At 34.8% G+C, this 16381-nt stretch overlaps 1 pseudogene; it reads right to left on the bottom strand.

Moving 5' to 3' along the window:
• Positions 1–9480: 9480 nt before the first annotated feature.
• LOC143639878 (tripartite motif-containing protein 51-like) lies at positions 9481–15931 on the bottom strand (annotated as a pseudogene).
• Between the last annotated feature and the right edge of the window lie 450 nt (positions 15932–16381).

The following is a 16381-nucleotide window of genomic DNA, read 5'->3' as shown; positions in this document are numbered from 1 at the left end:
AAGGAACCATTAACTTTTACAAAATTTCTCCATATTATCCAGTGGTAGGCAAAAATGAAATGTTCATGAATAAATGGTTATTTTCTGGTTCTTAAAAAAGCAAGCTTCAAAACAACAATTTTTGAAGTAAACATTTGCTAGGACAGCTACTCACAAAATTCTATAAATTTTGTTTATTTGTAGTCAGAATAGAAGTTAAATTTTACCTAGATTATATCTAAAGAGGACAGAACCCTGATCATTGATGCAGGAGATGTAAAAATCTAGATGTGGCAACAAATAATGTGGTCAAAATTGAGAATTTCAGATTATATAAAACACTGTCACCTCCATCTCAGTGCTTACCTGAAGTAGCTCAACATAGAGTTTTTGGGAATTTTTTACTAGCTTCTTATGTACTTCTCTGAGTTGTTTCTTCTTTTGAACCATTTTGGCTTTGCTTTTTTTGAGATGCTCAAAAATTTATTTGCTTTCCTTTTTAAGAATCTACATGTAGTTTTTCTTCCTCAAGAAGAATGGGACACAGTTACTTGTATTCAGCCCTCATCATCTCTTCCTGTAGTTACATGTAGCACTGTATGGATAGGTTGTCTAGATCACCTTTCCAGCATGATTTTATCTTCCTCCACTTAAACCTCTCTTTTTGGCCTGTACATTTTATCAGTATGTTACATATACCATGAATTCATATCTACCCATTTCTCAGAAATTGCAATTTCACTCCTCTTTAATCTTGATTATTTTTCTATTCTTTATAATGATAGAAGTTATCAAGCCATCCTTTTATCTGCTTTTATCTACTTTTATCTGCTTCATGGGAGTGTAAAATATCCAAAGAAAAAGTTTTGATTGATAATTTATCCTTCCACATATAAAATCATCTATGCAAGCAATTAGAATTTATAGATGAGTCACCGTCATTATTTGCAATAGTGTAATAGTCTCATCTATGGTTAGTAAATAAATTTTAATCTCAAACCTCCCTGCAACACTGCTTGGTGATTTGTTTGACCAGCATAGTTAAATTTTACTTTCAGTATTACAACCCATCAGAAAAGCTATGCCAAATATCCTTACACTATGATGCTAAAGTGATTCTAGTATGTTTATTTTTTCAAGCTGAATGTTAGGAAAATAGACTTACACTTACCATCCATGGATTAATAATTTTGTTCACTTCATTTAGATTTTTCTGATTTATATAGATCTTTTCCCATAATGATCTTTTTTGCTTTAGCAGCTTCTCATGTATATATATATATATATATATATATATATATATATATATATAAAGTTGAGAAGAAAATACAATTGTTTCTATCTCACAAGGATAGAATAAACAAATAATATATAAGTAGTTTAGTAGGAAAAAAATTATACTACTTTCTTTTTTTAACCATTGATGATTATGAATTTTAGAAGATTTCAGGCTAAAAAAGTATAAAATGTAATATAGCCAGGAATATTGATATATAGCTTTCAGATAGTGGGACAATTGGCATGAAAATTGGAATTTTTCTGATGCTCTCCCCTAATAATTGCAAAGCACTTTATGCTATTTATTCCCTTGTGTTAGTATATATGCATGCTACATAGAAATATTTTATATTTATTATTTATGTAACATGTAACTCGTTTGAAATGAGAACTTTCAAATGTCTTAGTGTTAAACTCAAAATTAAAATAGCCATGGACCTTATTGCTAGCCCTGTAGAAGCAAGCTCCACTAAGGCAGGTATATTATTATACTTTATTTATTGCTTACACATTTGGTACTTAGCTTCTTGTTTGATACTTAGAATATTAGGTAGCATGCAGTAAAGAATAGGGCAATCATCATCAGGATCCTCATCTTTGTTATAATACCTGAGCTCCCTCACTCACTTACCTGGTACTCCTCAGTAGCCCCTACTACTGAAGGAAGTTCCTGAGCCCTGTGCTTCTCAGAGCTGGAGCAGAGCAAATACAGCAGGGGGGTTTCCTCTTCACAGAAGATCTTCTTTGTCTCTTTGTGGATCATGCACATCTTCTTCAGAGCTCAGGAATTTCCTGAGACTGGCCTTTCTGGAATTGGACATCAAATTCTTCAGAAGAATATTGTTTTGACATATTTCTATTTTTATGGCTCTCTGCACACTAGACAATAGGCAGGAGTTTGGGCTTGTTCCCAAGAAAGGCAGAGAAAGGGCCAACAAAAGCTGTGCCCATTGCCTATGGTGGCTGGGTCCATCAAGTAGTTCAGGCAGATGGAGCAGGTGCATACTTTCTTGAAGGCATGTGAGATTTCTAAGTCCATTTTCTGAGGGAAGAATATCAATAGATTTTATTCATCTATCTTTGAAGAGAAAACGTCCTGAATAAAATTTTACTCAAGTTCTTACTGCATAGCACATTTCTGCCTATGGCAAAATAGACTTCCTTTTTATATATGACCAAATACAAAAATTAATAAATAAACAGATAACACAAATAAATTATGCATTTAAGAGAATATCACTCTCTATCTAGTCTAAACTATTACAAAGCAGCACTTCACACTGTGAAAATATAAAATTATTTTATAATCTGTTCCAGAAAACAAGGCATCATTTATAAGTTCATTTAGCTAAAGATTTGGGTTCTCATTTCTACAGTGGTTGAATTTCTAAAAATATGAGGAAAGGAATATTCCTAAATATATTTTTAGGTTTACAAGTGCAAAATTACAAGTTATCTGGAAACTAATTTCTGAATCCTTATAAAATACAGAGGACCAACTAGGGGATACACAACTAACAAAATTAAATTAATTATCACTTTAATTCCAAATTATATCTAAGCAAAGAAAGAAGAAGAATGATTTTTTTTACTAAGTAGAGAAACAGCATCATTTCTTAGAAATAACCTAATTTGATGATCATTTAAAATATGAAATTTGACTTGATTTGGCTTGGGAAAGTAGCTACAGTTCCACTATAAATTGTGTACTTACCTAACCAGTGGTTCCATGGTTTCACCAGTGCTTGTTGCAGAAGGGAAAATATGAAGTCAGCTGGAGGATCACGTGCTCAAATTGTAGAGGACGTAGATTAAAATATCTCTTTGAAAGGTGAATTTCAAAATGTGCTCTAGAGAAGATGAGCTTGTCTCCAGGAGTGCCCTTTTACTGAGTGCTGAAGACCACATCCAGTTTTTCCTTGATTGTATTTCAAGATCCTTCCAATCAATGCTAGAGTAAGTTATTGGGTTAGTGTGGGTGATTGGATCAGTGTGGATGCTTAAGTATGAGGTTGATTAGATTTCAGATACAGAATATTGATGTATCACCTTATCTAATCTTCATAAATAAAGCCCCACAGGGTCACCAACAGTCACTGATTAAAAAAAAAGTGAATCCTCAGTTTCAGATTGTATCTCTATTTTTTTAGTTGTGTTCTTTTAATTTTCTGCTTTTAAAAACATAGAAAGAGGATGTCATCAATATATGATTTTTAGTAAATATATTTGATCATTTATAAATATTTTGCCTAAGATTGATTTTAGTTTTATTCTGTCACTATGAGAGGGATTTAGTTTAGAAATTTTATTTTACTCACCAGATATGGGGGTGCATGCCTATATTCCTAGCTGGGGAAGCTGAGGCAGGTGGCTCAGCCATTCAAACCCCAGCCTCAGCAATTAGTAAGGTCCTAAGCAAATCAGAAAGGACCTATCTCTAACTAAAATGTGAAAAAGGGCTGGGATGTTGCTCAGTGGTTAAGTGCCCCTAGGTTCAATCCCTGGTACACACAGACACACACACACACAGGCACAGACACACACACACACAGGCACACACACACACACACACACACACACACAAGAAATAAAGAAAATAATTTTGTTTTTCTTACTTCAATCTAATGCTTTCCAGTAAGAGACCTAAGGACTTGCCTTGCAATGGCTTCTTAAGGAATGGCAGATTTTCAGCGTAAACTACAAGACCAGATGAGGCCACATCCTCCAACCCATCCTGTTTGGAATGCAAAAGGTGCCACCACGAAGCCTCTACAGACTCTTTATACACTGGATGGACTTTCCTAGAACTTCCCTTGTACACAGATTAGTATCAAGAATGAATTTGTTCAATTGTTACTAATTATAATCTTAGGATGTAAAATCAAGACTTTTAAAAATACCATATGGTATGAAAACACAAGCTTTGATTTCTAATACAAGAATCCTGGGCTTTAAGGGAGAGTGTTCAGAAGAAGTAGCTGCCCTGAAATTTCCTGAGCTGCAAAGGCATTAGGCTTCCCAAGAGGCCCTGTTTTTTTCCCCAGATTTTCAAAGTGTTAGATGAGGAAAGCTCCTCATTTCTAGAGATCTCAAATGTTTACATTTGCTAAATTTCTTCCCTAAAAGATAAATCAAGGTGATACAATCTCTAGAACACTGGCTTGGGCAGCCATACTTTCCATCTGGAAGGTGCAATGTGGTCACAGTAATTTCTGACACCTTGGATAAAGCAGTTATATAAAAGGTCTAGCTCAGGCAAATATTTTGAGACAGCTGCTGTCCATAGGGGTTTATGTCAATAATTCCAGGTACTCAGGAGGCTGAGGCTATTTGGAAGGATAAAGAATTTAAGGCCAGAATGTGAAAATGAGCAAGATGATCTAAAAAAAATGGTTGGGAGGACTGGTTTCAGACAATGTTAATGCCGCTAAAAATTTAGCAATGAACTTGAGTTTACCTGGGAACCAGCAAAGCATTCACTACTTCCTGTTGAAGTGTTTGGGAGTATTATAGGGGAGAGAAAAAACCTGCCAAATACTCTGTGAGTCTGTGACATCAAGATACTTAACCTCTGAGCTACTTACTGCTTCTATCTCTTATGCTGGTGGAGGCATGGTACAGGCAGGAGGTGGAAGCTACAAGCTAAAGACCCAGACATTCTGCACAGACAGCCAGGGTGGCACACTGTTAATCCTTTTGCATGTAGCCAACATCATGAACCTTTAGAACACAATTCAATCTCTATGTTTCTTTCTCATTATTTTTATTTTTAAAGGTTTATATCAGGGCTGGGGATGTGGCTCAAGCAGTAGAGCACTCGCCTGTCATGCGTGCGGCCCGGGTTCGATCCTCAGCACCACATACAAACAAAGATGTTGTATCCGCCAATAACTGAAAAATAAATATTAAAAATTCTCTCTCTCTCTCCTCTCTCACTCTCTCTTAAAAAAAAGGTTTATATCAATAGCTTAACTTTTAAAATTTGCCTTTTAATATCAGACAGAATAATAAATAAAAGACTTTACCAAACTTGAAATAAAGGAGTGATCTGTAGAAAAGTAATAAATCTGATCTATCTACAAAACCATGGTATAAAATGTCATTTTGTAGCTAGAATGGTGGTACACTCCTGTAAACTCAGCTACTAAGGAGACTGAGGCAGTAGAATCACATGTTTGTTTATAGGTTGGGCAATTTAGCAAGGACCTGGCTCAAAATAAAAAAAAAATGAGTAGGCCTGGAGATTTAGATCAATGATAGAGGACCACTAAGTTCAATTCCAAGTACCACACATATGCAAAAAGAAAATTATTCCCTTTCCCTTTCCATTCTGTATAAGTAACGCTAAAAGTTCAAACAAAAGATAACAAAGTCACAAATTGCAAGGACACCTTACCCACCTTTTATAGAACTGTGCCAACTGATCTAACTGTAAAGAGTTCCAGCACCTGTGCCACATCTCAATGTAGTACGGTTGTTTGCTTGGTGTCTGAGTGGTGTTTGTTTTACTTTGTTCTTGTTTATTTTTATATGCTATGATTTTCTTATAAAATCTAACAATTCTGTGATAATGTAGAATGTAAACTGACAGGCTTTCTCTCATAGTAGACTTTACCTTTGTGTGTAGTGTCTGAATCAATCTGGTGGGAAGTTGAGTTGGTTTGGAATTCATTATTGATGTCATTATTTCAGTGCTTTTGGGCTGCATATTCACCAAGCATTACTTTGTTTTTACGGTTGGACTGGTTCACCAGTTTGTCTCAATAACTGCTCCACACTCTATTTCTCCCTATAAACTCTTTTCAGGCTCTCAGACAAACTGCTTTTACATGTTACTCATCACTTGCTAGTTCATTAGGCAATGGAAATATGAAGGATATAGGAGCATTTTTGTGATTCTAAAAAAGCCAAGATCTTAAGCACATTCCATGACCCTGATTCTTAGGAGGGGCTTTATCAGTGATCATGTCCACCTTTACCTATAGGTCTAACTAATCACATATTTGTGTCTGCTTTAAAGTTTTTCACTGATTTTTATATATCTTTATTTCTCCTTTCCAAAATTGTAATTCCCCAAAGGCAATAATATATTTTGCTCTTCTCTTTGTGGCTTAAAGTTTTGTAAAACAGGAGAGATAATCATTCTCCTGATAAAGAAATGATCTTCCCCTCAATTGCAATTTGTCCTATATTTTATTCCCAGTTATTACTGACCTGTATACGTATTTTTTATGAAGTTATTTACTATTTTAAGTTTGGAGCTTGGGATACAGCTCAGTTGGTAGAGTGTTTACCTTGTATGCACAAGGCCCTGGGTTCAATCCCCAGCACCCTGCCAAAAAAATTTTTGTTTTAATGTTACTTCATGGAGTCTGCAATTTATTTAAGTAATCCCCCATTGATATTGTGTGTGTGTGTGTGTGTGTGTGTTTGTGTGTGTGCATGTGTGTGTGGTAAAATTATCTAAAACATATTCTCTTAGTAAATATCCAATATATCTTTCCTTAGATACATACAGTGAAAAAACTGAGTATTTTTTTCAGCTTCTGCTTTTGAGATTCATTCACATTGTCGAAATGAGAGTTTGTTCATTTTCATTGCTTCATAGAATTGCTTTGCATGAGTTTATAACTATTTATTTATCTATTTTACTTTTGGTAAGTATTTTTGGCTACAAATTTTAGGGCATTATTTGAAGTGCTGAAAGGAGCAACATTGCATATAAGTTTTGCCTAACAAGTATATGTAGAAATTGCTGATAATATATATTTATCCATTCTGGAATATCTAAGCCTTAGGAAATGCTGTCAGTAAGTAAGCCAAAATTTATTTTTTCAATTAATATTTTCTCTAGCCTTGAGTAAACTTCTTTTATTCTACATTTTTTTCAACACATATTATTCATCTTTAAATTTGATTTATTCTTATCAAGATCTAGTGATTCAATTTATGGTTTGAATTTGCAATAATCTAATGTCTCATAAAAGTGAGTACTTTTTCATATTTCACTGATTACAAATGTGTTTTCTGTTTTGTGATGTTACCATTCAAGAAAAGTTATTTAATTTTTTAGCAGATTTACTTTTCTTTTTTTACCAAACTTTATGCATCTGTATTAGTCAGGGCTCTCTAGAGGAACAGAACCAACAGGGAATATATAATTATTGAAAGGGGATTATTACATTGGCTTACAGAATCAGAAGCTGTACAATCCCACAATGGCTATCTTCAGGCTGGAGTTCTGGAGAAACCAATAGCTGCTAAGTCTATGGTACTGACGCTTCAGAACAAGAGGGATTAATGATGTAGCCCCAGTAGGATCAAAGACGTGGAAACAACCTGATAGTCACTGGTCAGAGTCCCCTTTGGAAGAGTAAAGGAGGTGGAGTCTGATGCTCTCAGAATTTTGCAGCAGCAATCTAGAGCCCCTCAAGAAAAATCAAGCTAGAGGGCATTGATGCCTAATTTTTCCAACTTTTATTCCATCCAGGGCCTCAACCTATGGCTGCCATAGGGTGAGTCTGTATTTCAGTTTGCTGTCCCATATGACAATCATTTTAGAAACATTCTCATTGACATTCCCAGAAGCATCCTAAACTTAAGCATACTTTAATCCAAACTGACAATTCAGGACCACCAACATAGTATCTATGATGCATATATATTGTATCTTTCATACATACTTGGTAAATATATTTTTTGGAGGGAGGGGCACTGGGAATTGAACCCAGGGAAGCTTTATCACTGAATCACATACCATGTCACTTCTATTTTATGAGAAAGTATCCCACTAAGTTGCTTAGAGCCTTGGTAAACCTCTGACCATACTGCCATAGCCTTCCAAGTGGCTCCGATTAAAGGCATCTACGATCATGCCTGGTTCTAGTTATATTTTTTTTTGAGAGAAGATTTTGCTTTATTGCTCTGAACACCTGGAATCAAACCAACCACTTATTCAGGCTTCCAAGTAGCTACAGGCACAGCTTATAGTGCATGGCAATTTTCCAACTCCAGTTTTGTATGTTTACCCTTGAGGAATAGTATTTTTAAGCAAAAAGTCATTAATTTTAATGCAGACCAATTAATTTTTTCCTCAATGATTATTGTTTTTATGTCTTGTCTGGGCAATTTCTCTATGAGACTTAAGTCAATCTGTAAAGGACTATGTATAGGTAGTGCTCAGGTTTCTTTTTGTCCACTTGTATAACTATTAGATTCAGCTCTAGATTGATTGTCTTGTGGTTGCCAATGCAAAGGAGAATACTAATAATTGTAAATATTCACATGTATGATTATAATTTTAGAAAAGAAATCATCACACAGACAATTAGGCATGATTACTCAGTATTATGGACAGGATAAATATATAGTAATATGGTTTGAATATGCTTTGTCCTCAATAAAAACCAAGTTAAAGTGTAATTTCATAGAGCAGTGGTGTTTGGGGATGGGGCCTTTAAGTCATGAAAAATGATCAGTGCCTTTCTCCTGGGACTGAACCTAAATAAAAGAGTGAATTCTGGGCCCTTGGAGAGTTATTTTTAAGAAAGTGCATTGTTATGAAGGATGCCACCCCTGTCCTCCAACATTCTGCACTGAAAGATTTCTCCTTCTGCTTCTCTGCTATGAGCAGATTTATTATGAAACACACCAGAAACTGAGGCACCATGACCAAGAACTTACCTGTTTTCAGAACTGTGAGGTAAGTAAATCTTTTCTTTATAATTTACTCAGTTGCAGATTTTGTGTGAAAACAACAGAAAACGGACCAAGATGAGTAAATTAAAGTTAGATAAAAAAGAAGGGAGAAAATTATGTTCTTACAACCATTGAGTCTTTATGGTTATGCTTGTTTGGTTAGAGAAAAAGACATGTTCTCTTAGGTTGAATTTTAACTTTATTAAATCATACTTTATCTATTCTTTCATTTGTGACAGTTCAGGAATAAAGTAAAACCAGAAAGTATATTCTGTTTCATGTACCATAGGCAATTATATTCCTCAAATGAATAAATTTTTAAAAAACATAAATTTTAGGAATATATGGGCTTTTAATATTATCACCATAATTAATAACACATTAAATAGGTTTTCACAACATTAGAAGGAATGTAAAGTTAACAAAATGCAACCTGTTTGTCATGTTTGATAAGACCCAAGGTGGAGGGCTTCCTTAGATGTTGAATTTCCCATACATTGGGGCATAGTCCTTATCTATGTCTGGTCACAAGTGATGACAGCAGAAAACAAGCTAAAGATAGGGAGAAAAGGTACAGGAATGAATCCTGTATATCAGCAAATTTGAGCAACATTAATAAAGCTCACAGTTCTAACTTCATAACCCAGAAATACTTCTATTTGGCTAATGGGCCTTGGTACACATTGAAGTACAATTGGGGAGGTGGTAAAGAGAGTGCAATAGAAATCTTCCATAACACATCCAAGAAGTAAGAGCCCCTCCAACTCATCCATCTTGTAATTTCTGTTCTTTTTCCAATAATCATTACAGACTCCAAAAGCCCAGTTCCAAGAGTTGCCCAGTTTCAAGGGTCTCCCACTTCGCCTCCCAGTAATATCTGCCAATGGTAAAAGTCTGAGTACCCCACGCAAGAAAGCATTCTGATGTTAGGCTGATCCAGGGGGCACCTTGTGGATCACATCCAACATTCATGCTTCTCAACTCTCTTTACAGGAAGACGTGGCAGTTGGCTCTTTCAGGACACAGAGTAATAGCAACTGTAAGAAAAATATTGCAGACATGAATGTAAAAAATAAAAAGTTAAAGTCTTTAAAAAAAGTCTTCCTGTGAAGAAATGATATTACTGAGAAATGTGATATTGTAACAGCAACAATGATTTTGGATGTAAAAATCTAATAAATTATGGGCATGAATAGTAATTCTACAGAACAAATAAATTCCTTACCACAGACTCATAAACTTGTTGACAATGTGAAAAATCAAATATTGAGTCAAATATGAAACCAATATCTTTTAATTTTATTTTTGTTTCAAAATAGCTACAGAGAGGATGTCCTGAACTCTCTGGAGACATAAAAAATAAGTATCAGAAAAATATTCCTATTTCAAAAAAAAAGGTGTCATTCTTTGGATGAGAGGTGAAGATTTTCTCTCTTGTAAGCTTTTATAAGCAACTGTATAAAAATCTATTTATATATTTTAGAAAGTATCACTTTATGAAATTAATTCTTTTTCATTTCCTAAATATTCAAATATATTGTACATGCTGCTGGAATCCACTTCAATCCTTTCTGTTATTCCTCAAATCTTGTAATTTTAGAAAGAATAATTTAATATTTATTTATGCAAATCTTTTCACTATCCCTAAGTTTTCTGCATGTTCTGCACTGCCCTGAATTTATGAGATTTAACATGTAGCTTTTTATATTGAGCAAACTGAAATCATTTTTATTTTTATTTTCCTTTCTTGGTGATAAAGTTGATTTATTTTCTCAGATTTTCTATAGCTATTCAAAATTTTATGTCATATAAATCATATATACCCATGGTACAAACAACATAAAGTACTATTCAACTATTTACCCCCCAAAGCTTCTCCTAACAATTCAAATTTAGCAGAGTAAGGTGGCTTATGTCTGAAATCCCAGAAGACTGGGATCAGCAGATGAAAAGTTCAACGCCAGCTTGGGCAAATTCATGAGACTCTGTTACAAAAAATACTGGGGCTGCATATCTGGCTAACTGGTAGGGTTCTTGCCTAATATGTGGGAGGCCCCAAGTTAAAATGCCAGGGCCATTTTTTTAAAATACTGAACATACTGAACAACTGCATAAATTTGTTTGTGAAATTGAATATGAAACTTAAATCTGAGTATAGCTCTGTTTATTAAAATTACCAATTTTTATATTGCTTGTTTTATATATACCTCAGGACATATGAGCCTGGATTATATTTATGTAGTTTTTTTTTATTTTTCAGTCTTTATACTGTAAATTTGACTATAGATACATACTCAAGGATTTGCAGTCATATTATTTATTTATAAAAATAAGTAAGATATTTAATAAAAGGGAAATACCACCCATGTGGTCCTAAGAACAAATAATACATATGAGAATACTGACAAAGCGCTTATGTTTACCTTGAAAGCAATTGAGCTGTGGATTAATCCAGTGATGGGCCCTGCACTGAGTTCTGGATTCAGAGGCTGGGCTATATACAGCTGCATAGATTCAATCCTGCAATAAAGAAGATGCAGTGAACATATGTAAAGTCAGAAAATCATGACTTTTCTTGAAATGACCCTTTATAAGAATTCTAGCAACACACAGGTGTGGAAATACAGAAATCATCACTTTGTGAAATTAATTCTTATTCACAGTTCCTAAATATTTAAATATATTTTAAATGCTGTTGAAATCCATTTTAATCCTTTCTGTTACTCCTCAAATTCTGTAAATATGCTTAGTTTTCTGTTCACTTGCATATATATAAGAGTAAAAATCTGGTGTCCATTTCCAGTCTGCACTGAAATCTCCCTATCTGCAGTCAAAAGCTTCTCTATGAACTAGAACTGGCTATTGCCTCCTTCACAGGGAGACTGTCAGAAGAATTCTAGGCAGTGATATCTGGTTTCTGGAGCTGAGCTAGCCTGGAGGACCCACAGAGTTCTAATGCTTTAAGTTTATTTCAACTATCATTTTAAACTGTCAACTTATACATACAAAATTAACAAATCTCTAGAGGTTTCACACATTGGAGCACTCTACCTCTCCTGTTAGCCTGTGTTCCCACTATTAGCTCTGTGAGGTGTTTGACTTCATCAACCTTGTGTACACTTAGTATTTCTCCTTCATCTGCATAGGCTTTCCAGAACTGGAAAGAAAACCAGGAATGGAAGGATTTTGAAATAATTTCTCTTTTGCAACATTTTTATTGAAGCTACTCCTAAAATTACTGAGAATGAGAACTAAGAGAGATGTCAAATAGGTGGGGGAAGAAAAAAGCAGATCAATTACAAGAGGGACTGAGTATTCCAATGAATCATGCGCTGTAATAGTCCTGACAAGTACTGTAAAAACTGCAAAAGGATCTGTTGGGAGGCATGTAAACATTCACCTGTACATTGTGTCTCCAATGACCTGGGAAAAGAAAAATAAATATTCTGAGTGATTTTTACAAGATCCCTCTACCATTAAGTACAGTGTGAGATTTTTGAATCAGCTCCAGAAGCTACTAGTTCCCAAGAAGTTCTGTCTTCCATCCTAGGGTGCATTTCCAACTTCTTTTCTACTCAATAGAACACAGTCCACTATAGAATCCTGGTAAAGTGTGGTTCTGCAATATTCTGTGTGTGTGGGAGGGGATGATGCTGTGGAGTCTGGGTTCTGCTGCAACCATAAATAAATCCCAGCAATTGTCTAAAGACCCTGTGTCTCAGGTGAGCAGACACAAAGCAGTAACAATAAGGTCAATATTCCTGAATCACCCCATCTTGTTATGTCTGTGAATTAACAAGAATACCCATGTGCAGCTTACTACTTGGTGAATTTCTAAAAGTCTCAAATATGTTGTTGATTTTCAGAAGGGGACTATCCATTAATCATTCCATACATTTTTGTTACTTACAGATAACATAGGAGGGATCCTTGTTTTTAGAATTTCTTGGAAGAAGTGACCTCGTAGCAAAGTAATCACAGTTGTGGAGAAATATGTTTGTACAACCAAACTTGAAGCAACAAGGGAAGTGGATTTCAGTTGTGAAATGAAATAGCTATACATGCCTGTCCTATATCCCCATGTATCAGTAGTTACCTGGAGTGACTCCACATCTTGTCTGTGGCATATTTCCTTCAGGTCATCTTGAGATCTCTGTCATATGAATCATTCTGGTTTTACTCTCTTTTAGCTGCTCAAAAATGTCTTTCCTCTCTTTCTGCATCCTGTCTGAATGATGCCATTCTTCCTCATAGTAAAATGGAGGCATCTTCCCATATTCAACTCTGATTGCTTCTCTTCTTAAATTTATGTAGTTCTGCAGTAAAATTAAATTCATCAAAATATGAACCTATCCCTCTAAATCCTGTTGAAACTCCCTAATTCTAGGACTTCACTTTCCTATGTTTATATATCAATATACCACCATTGGAATTCCACATCATGTACTATCACAAGAATGGGATTCTAATCAGAATAAGTTATAATCTAAGTATGAATAATAGGTCAAAGTACATTCTACTGTCATGTGTATTTTAAAAGGACAAACAAAAAATAAAATAAACTCCCAGATTCTTATTTGTATTATTAACAATCATATTTAAGCCTTCATCTTGTCAAACTTTCAGAATCCACAAAATTTTATTCCTTTCCTTTTTTACAAATACTCATGGCTCATTTCTTTCTTTCTAATTAATTTGCTGAGGCTAGACTCAAACTTGTAATCCTTTTGCCTTAGCCTCCCAATCAGCTGAGATTACAAGACTGCACTACCATGTCCTTTTCTCTGCATCAACAGTTTTAATCAACAGGTTACATTCACTTAATTCATGATAAAGAGTTTTCTAAAACAATCCACACACACACACACAAAATTGTTTTATCCTTTCCAACCCATATGTGAGGAAACATAACCCATTTCATACTTAAGGACTTTAGACTACAATGAATAGATTGAAATCCATTCACTCTTCTTGAGTTTAAGCCAATTCACTTAAACCTACATACTGTAACTTCAGAGTGCAATAGTCATCTCCAAGCACTTCACCCAGCTAACTGTAATACTGAAGTGTCATTTAGCACCTGATCTTATTATCTCTCTGAGACCATTTTCTTAAATTCTCTTCAAAAGTCATTCCAATCTATGACATCAACTTCACCATAACTTCAGTAACCTCCCTCCCAATATACCAGTGCAATTATTTATTATGTGCTTCTCTCTGGGTTGACATTCTATGGCTATGTTCCTCTTCAGAATTTAATCTTAAAGTATTTTTTGAGTTAAAAATTTTGCCACCAACTATTTAAAATTTAAACCTAATTTGCAGTCTGTGCTCTTTTACTCATTTTCACCTTTCCTGCTTAATTAGTCTAAAAAATGTTATTGTGCTCTAATATATCAAGAATTTTACTTATTTACATGATGGTCATTTTCCTTTCTGATTTGTATCTTAACCTTTCCAATAAGAGATTTTTGCAGCCTTGTTTTCTGCATGTTATTTAGCTTATTATTTGTAATAGAGTTATCATGAAACAATTTTTAAATTAATTTTAATTTAAATTATAAGACACTCAGGATAAACATCCACAAAAAAATTAGTTATTTAAAAATTATTCTCAAATTTGTAATCTTCTACTCAAACACAAAGCTGCTTCACTAATCATATTTCCCCTCCATACTTTATATAATGCTGTTAAATATTAATTCTTTGGAGTAATTTCAGACTGTTCTTATATTTGAACCATTTATCCCTCTCTCTGAAATTTTGCACCCATTTATGACCACTTATTTTTCACTAGCAGTCAGCTTAATCTGCTTTGGAAGCTACATTTGAATTTTCAGTAACTACCAAATGCCACTTTTGCCTGCCATTTACATCATCCCAGCACATATGAAATTTTGAAATGGCCTAGTTTTTTATACCTGTTGTGTAAGTACTAAGTGTACCTTTACATGTAGTAAAGCAGAGTGATTTTGCTAATATCTGTGTCTCAAATAGAAACCCTATCTAAGGGCCAAACTTGTATAACTAGAAACTGAGGAAATACTTTTACTATTGACTCCTCCCCTTTCTTGTTCAATCCTAGAGAATACTAGGGTTTCAGATCTATTTCCTACTTTAAATATTGCATATATGACCCCTAAGTTTATGTTGAAGGCAGAAGTATAGCACTAACCTCCCATGAGTCCATAGTCAATATCTCCATGGCCAGGTTTCTGTGACTTTCACAATATTTTTCCCATAAACATTGCATTTTCTTCAGCAGATTCTTCTGTACAAGAACCATAAGTTAGAGAAGCAGCAAAAAAATAGTGTAACATTCAGACCTTCACATAGGGAAGAAATCAGAAATGAGAGATAAATTAACCTCATTGAAAATAATAGGGTCATTATGTTTTCTTTGTTCCTTTCAGATGTTTGTCAAATATGGGAAGCCTGAGACTTGGAACCCAGAAGGCATTCTGAATGGGAAACATAGAGTCATCTGTTCCCCCAAGAAAACAGACCCATGTTGATTTCTTTGATTTTTTAAGAATGGATCTTCAGAGGAATCACTTTCCCTGTGCTCCTCAGCAGCACTTTCGATTGGCCATGTGTGTGAGCTTCATGCTCCTGGGATTTAGAGCAGAGCAAACAGAGAAAGTTCTTGTCTTCTTCACAGAAAATCTTCTTCATCTCCTTATGAGTCTCACGCATGTGTTACTCAAAGCTCAGAAATTGCCAAAGACTGTTTTTTTTTTTTCCTGGTCAGGGCTGCCAGTTTCTTCACAGGAACATTTGTTTTAAAGTCTCTGTTCTGTACCATCTGCTTGCATACAGAGAAGGTAACAAGAACTGAGAGATCATGCCAGCCAAGGTAGATACAGGGCCTACAAAAGCTGTGCCCACAGGCTAAGGTGACTGGATCTATAAAGTACTTCATGCAGATAGGGCAGATGATTTCCTTCTGGAAGGCTTGCTTGATTCTGGAATCCATATTTTTGAAGAAGAAGAAGAAGAAGAAGAAGAAGAAGAAGAAGAAGAAGAAGAAGAAGCAACATGTTATTTCTGAGTCTGATTAGGCAAAATGGTTCTTCAGACCCATACCTGGGGAGTAATAACTACATTTTAATTTTCTTAAAAAATGGTCATTAAAGTAGTACAAACTCTATTCTATAACACAAAAGAACTGATGCACAAGGAGAGCCTTCAGCTTTATGTCAGGCATAATTCTGACTAGATAACTCCTATTCCTGCCATACTGAGTTTCTGCTCCCACCAGAATAGAAATTTGAATATTAATCATCTGGCTGTGGGTGTAGGACTTGGGTCATAAGGGGCCTACAAACAATTATAATTGTTTCCATTCATCTTTTCAATAAAAGGAAAATGAAAGCAGGTTTATTTAGGAAAGTCTACTTGGGCCAATGAAGTATGAGAAGTTCAC

Source organism: Callospermophilus lateralis, assembly GCF_048772815.1.
Source record: "Callospermophilus lateralis isolate mCalLat2 chromosome 14 unlocalized genomic scaffold, mCalLat2.hap1 SUPER_14_unloc_1, whole genome shotgun sequence".
NCBI classification, from domain to species: domain Eukaryota; kingdom Metazoa; phylum Chordata; class Mammalia; order Rodentia; family Sciuridae; genus Callospermophilus; species Callospermophilus lateralis.
This window is presented reverse-complemented; position numbering and strand designations above follow the sequence as displayed.